Below are 6,000 nucleotides of genomic sequence, written 5' to 3'. Positions count from 1 at the left end.
GTCCACGCCAAGTAGAGTCCAATCCGGACACGGTGCAGTCTTCGGTCTTTATGTCTTCACAGCCCATCAGTCCGGCCCATGGATAACAGGCCGGACACCCGAGGACCCCTTAGTCCAGGACTCCCTCAGGCACCCTCTAGAACATCCTCTAAAACCTCCGACGTGTGGTGGTTCTTGCCTCCGGGAGGGCCCTCAACAGCCACTTCGACAGCCTTCATCTTGGCCTAGTGCATCTTGATGCGGGCGAAGGCCATTCGTGCACCTTCTATGCACACTGACCGCTTGATTGCGTTGTTTCGGGGCACTGCATCGACAAGTCTTCGCGCCAAGCCAAAATAGCTGCTCAGAATCGGTTCAGCTGGCCATAGCCGAACTATGATGTCCTTCATGGCTGCTCCGGACTTCTTATGCAGCTCAGCCCACTTCACCATTTGGTCGTTCAGCAGTGTCGGCCGCTCCCACGCTGCGAACTGTGACTAGAACAGCTTCTCCGTCGCATGCCCCTCCTGAGCCTGGAAGAATTGCACGGCGTCAGTGGCACTCTTCGGAAGATCCGCAAAAGCATCTGGAGAACTCCACAGTTGATTAAGCAAGGCATATCTCTGATCGCCAAACTTAGTCTGTAAAAGAAAGTGCTTACCGGCCGCTATCTGTCCGGCCTGCAGGACCTCCTCGCGAGCCGCCCTAGATTTGGACCGCGCCTCTTTGGCCTCCTCAAGGGCCTTGGTGAGCTCGGTTGCTTCGGCTTTATTCTCCTCCTCGAGGGACTTGCACTTGCGGGCAGCGTCCTTGAGCTCTAGCTCTACTACAGATACCCGCTCCTTAACCTAGCGCCGAGTGGCCTGTTCGGCCTTCAAATCTGCAGCCGCTTTATCAGCGGCCGCATTGCTCACTCTCGCCTGCTCCTTGGCCCGGGAAAGTTCACCTCTGAGGGTCTCGACCTCAGCAGCGCCATCTGCAATTTCACACATAACAGAGTCGAAGATTCAACTTCGCATTCGCACATTCATATAGGCACAAAGGGATGTTCGCAGCATACCTTGTGCCTCGTCGAGCCATTTGTTAATAAGGACAATGTCCTCATCGGCCTGCTTCAATTGCCGTTTCAGTTCGGAAACCTCCGCGGCCTGGGCGGTTGCCGCTAATAGTGAAGCCTGTTTTTCAGCCAAATAAGTATGTTAGTTCCTGCGGATATATATAGATTCTCTATTCACCCTTCTTCATGGGCCGACCAGAGTCTCAGGCGCTACTGTCTATATATAGGCATATTTTCCATATGGAAAGTGGCTAAAGACATTACATCGCATACCTCGAAGCCTGTTAGCAGGCTCGTAAAGGCTTCATTCAGCCCTCTTTTAGTGGACTGAATCTTCTCAGCCACCGTACCCATCAAGGTACGATGCTCCTCCAAGATGGACGCACTCCGTAGTTCGTCCCTCAGCATGTTCGGCGCCTCCGGATTCATGGAGGTTGCCGCAAGACCAAGCGCTCCCCCCTCCCTTGAAGGGGGCCGCTCACTCGACTCTGGATCCGCATCCGGAGCGGTATTCGGCTAGGGGCTGAACAATGCAGGGCCCCCATCCCCGGTCTTCATGGGGCTTGCGCCCCCCATGTCCTCAACGGCCGAGGTATTACCCTCTGGTGCCATATTGATGGTCCCCTGCACCTCTCGATGATCCGAAGAAATCCTCTGGGATGACACCTCGACGTCATTCGTCCTAGGGGAGAGGAAACTTGCGGAGGCGTCTCACTCTCCATCATCTCCGGCGCCAAATCCCCTGGCGAGGACGATTGTTGAGGGAGATCGTGGGCCGGACTGAAACACATGATTTAATATTATTCTCACAATTCATAAAGGAGTGGGTGTATGTAAAGCGTCCTCAGGCACTTACGATTCGACAAGGGGCTTGGTCCGGGGGCGGGGCTTGGGATATCCTTGGTGCCCGAATCCGAGTCATCCGAAAGGGATAACTTTCCCTTCTTAGACACCCTCGCCTCCGGGTCTCCGAAGGCTGCCCTCTTTTTTACTTTGAGAGGAGGGTTATCTTCTTCCTCCTCCTCCTCGTCCTCATTTTCGTCTCCCTCGTGAGAGGAGGGAGCCTCGGTCCCTCCGGACATAGCATCCGAGGTACCTTCATGGTGGGGGCCACTTTCGGCCTCCTTGTTCTTATTCTTCTTGTCCTTCTTTACCGGCACCTGGTATGGCGTCGGGACCAGCATCCTCATTTGGATAGGATGGGCTGAGCCTTCGCCCTTCGGGAAGGGGGGCTAGACACCTGATCCGCTCCGCCTTCTTTGTCCAGACCTGTTTAAAGGATGGAATGGTTAGTGTATCCCCTTGGATTAACAAACCAAGCTATGGCAGAAGCTTAGCCCTTACCGGGGGCGGATGGTTGCAGTCAAGACCAACGTCTTCGGACGTCTCCGGCCACGACTTTTGAGGTTTAAAGAGCAATTTCCAGATCTCTTTGTGCGTCGTGCCGAAGAATTGTTTTAGAATTCGCGGCCCTTCCAGATTAAACTCCCACAGACAGAGAAGCCATCGCTGGCAGGGAAGGGTTCGGCGGATGAGCATCACCTGAATCACGTCGGTGAGGCGGGTGTTCTTCTCTATGATACTTTTGATGCGCTTTTGCAGCATCAACACCTCATCGGTTGATCCCCAGTCTGGACCCTTGTTGGTCCATGACACAACTCGTAGAGGGGGTCCGGATCTAAATGCAGGAGTGGCCGCCCACTAGGTACTGCGAGGTTCGGTGATATAGAACCACTCCTGCTGCCATGTCTTGATGGTATCCACAAAGTCCCCTTTAGGCCAGATAGCATGAGGAAGCTTGCTCAAAATGGCCCCAGCGCAATCCGCGCGCTCCCCATCGACCACCTTTGGCTTCACGTTGAAAATCTTGAGCCACAGGCCGAAGTGTCGGGGGATGCGGAGAAATGCCTCACACATGACGATGAACGCCGAGATATGGAGGAAGGAGTTCGTGGCTAGATCGTGAAAATATAGCCCATAGTAGAACATTAGACCGCGAACAAAGGGGTGAAGGGGAAACCCTAACCCGCGGAGGAAGTGGTGAATGAACACGACCCTCTCGCCAGGCTCTGGAGTAGGGATGACTTTCCCCTTTGTCGGAAGCCTGTGTGCAATTTCCGCGGTTAATTACCTCGCCTCCTGGAGTCCCTGGATATCCTTCTTCGTCACGGAAGAGGCCACACACTTGCCTTGAGTGCCGGATCCGGACATGGTCGGGGAACGTTGTGGCAATGGAGAAAGATTGAGACTTGGGCGTTGGAGCTCAAAGATGGGAGGGCTAAGGAAGGAGAATGCGTGGGGTAAAAGATGGGTTCTTATCCCTTTATAAAGGCAACGAATATCAAACGACCTCACACAAGCCTTAAAATTTTCCTATTCCCAAGGGGTCGAGTGGATGGCACGGTTGGATTACCCAAACCCTCATCGATGAAAATCCTGCAATAAAGGGACACGATCTCTGCTTTGACAAGACGTGCCAGTGGGAGTTGTGTCTCGAAACGCGTAACGGGAGGCTGAAAACATGGTTCGAAATAATAATAAGGCCGGGACTCAATGCCTCGTCGGAAAAGTTGTCAGAAGACATAACCTATTTTTGTTTCAGTATTTTGCCCTCGCGGTTCAGGGTTGTAACTATTGTACAGAGCCGGATATAGTTCTTTCGATCAACTACTTTGGAGTATTCGGAGGAGGAACCCGCCTTGCAATGCCGAAGACAATCTGCGCGCCGGACACATCGTCATTGAAGCCTGGTTCAGGGGCTACTGAGGGAGTCCTGGATTAGGGGGTCCCCGGGCGTCCGGGCTATGTGACATTGGCCGAACTGGTGGGCCGTGAAGATATAAGATAGAAGGCTTCCCCCCGTGTTCGGATCGGACTCTCCTTAGCGTGGAAGGCAAGCTTAGCATTCGGATATGTTCGCACACGAACACGTCACCATATACCTCTAACGCCAAGGGTGATGCACCGCAGCTCATGTCGAAGGAGACCCGTCCAAAAGCGCGGTACGCAAACAATCCGGCGGGTGCTTTTGAGGACCCGAAACCCCACACGCCCGGGAGGGACCCCGTCAGGGCTTGCGGCGGCTATGGGCTGCCCTAGGTCGACCTGATCGCCCCTACGGCCTCGAGGTTTGCCGCCCTACAAACGAAGAATGAACGAAGAACGAGGAAGAAGAAGAACAAGGGAGAGAGATAAAGGTAAAGGTAAAAAGATGATATATTGATAGATCGATAGATCGATTGTGTGTTGTTCAATCGGTCGTCACCCCTTACATATATATGAGGCGGCTAGACTTTCCGTACAAGAAAAGGACTCAAATCCCGTCCAAAACATCAAAAGTTAACCTAACTCGGACTACGAGGGCTGGAACTCCCGGTCAGCCGGAACTTCCGGGCTAAAGTTACATCAAGTAGCCCTCTTGTACAGCTCATGCAGGTCGCCCATGGCCTCAGATCGCGATGGTCCAAAAAGCAAAGTTGTAGATCTTGCAATGGAGAAAAACCCTTCAGTTCATCACTTTTTCATCCGAGGTCCTCTTGAGATTGAATTATGGCCCGCAAATCTGCAAATAATGTTGAAATTCCAGCTTTCGGGGCGAATCGCGTGCGAACTTTCTGTTTAGGCCGGAACCTCCCCGGAAGTTTTCCCCGGAACTTTCGGGGCAGACTTATGCAGCACACCATTTTGGCTATAACTTTTGTATACGAACTCTGATTTGGACGTTTCTTATATCAAAACCGATCGTTTCGACGAGACGAAGACAATTCGTGTAGGAACTTTTCCCATATGAGGCCATCTTGGGGGCATAATCAGCCGAATAGTGTTCTGAATACAAAATCTGAGTACTTCGAACACAACTTCGGCCTTAGAGATGAGACCAGATGGCTATGGACCAAATATCAAAGTTTCTCCTTTTGATGATATGGAACTTACTCACTTTGTGCACTTTTCCATTTGAGGCCATCTTAATTATGTTTTTGACCATGCCAAAATCTGGTGTCAACACATGCCCCCCTGTTTTTCGGCAAAGCTTGTGTGCCGAAAAATAACTCGCATATAGCTTGTTCTAAGGATGATTTCAACACTCCATCGGCCATTTTGCATGTTCTTAGGACAATAGGTATATATCGGCCATGTTTATGCTAAGGGCAACAGTTATTTATCGGTCGTTGCCTATCTAGGCTTCTTGCCACACACTTGGGTGGTACTTCTTTAAATATTTTCCATTGAGAGCTCGAGGTAACAATGCCCCTTGTATGGATTCCACCAAATATGAATTTCTAGGAACTACTCTTGTAATCCTAAAAGTACCTTCCCAACTTGGAGACCACTTCCCGAATTTTCTGTCTTTCGAACCAATTGGTAGAATCACCTTCCACACAAGATCGCCAACTTGAAAATTCTTCAACTTGACCTTCTTATTGTAAGCTCTTGCCACCCTCAACTTATCTCTCTCTATGGCATTCAAAGCAGACAAACGTTTATCGGCGACTTCATAAATATTGTCCATCATCAAGTTATAGAAGTCCACTGCCGATAAATCATTTTGTTTGGCTACTCTCAAAGCATTCAAATTCACTTCCACTGGTAAAACGGCCTCTTGACCATATACGAGCTCATATGGAGTTACCTTTGTAGCACCATGCCTTGAGATTCTGTGCGCCCACAAAGCTTCGGACAGTAGCTCATGCCATCTCCTTGGATTATCCTCAATCTTCTTCTTGATGAGTTTGATTAAAATTTTATTGCTAGACTCAGCCTGTCCATTGGCTTGGGCATAATATGGAGAGGAATTGAGCAACTTTATGTTATAAGATTCGGCAAATTCTCTGACTTGGTGTGACATAAAATATGAGCCTCGATCTGTAGTCAACGTTTAAGGAATGCCAAATCTATGAATAATGTGCTCGGTTATGAATTTAATTACCTCTACATGTGTCATGTTCTTGAGAGGTACGGCTTCA

This window comes from Triticum aestivum, chromosome 5A (genome assembly GCF_018294505.1).
Source record: "Triticum aestivum cultivar Chinese Spring chromosome 5A, IWGSC CS RefSeq v2.1, whole genome shotgun sequence".
Classification (NCBI taxonomy): Eukaryota; Viridiplantae; Streptophyta; class Magnoliopsida; order Poales; family Poaceae; genus Triticum; species Triticum aestivum.
The sequence above is the reverse complement of the archived record's forward strand: the minus strand, read 5'-3'. Positions refer to the sequence as shown.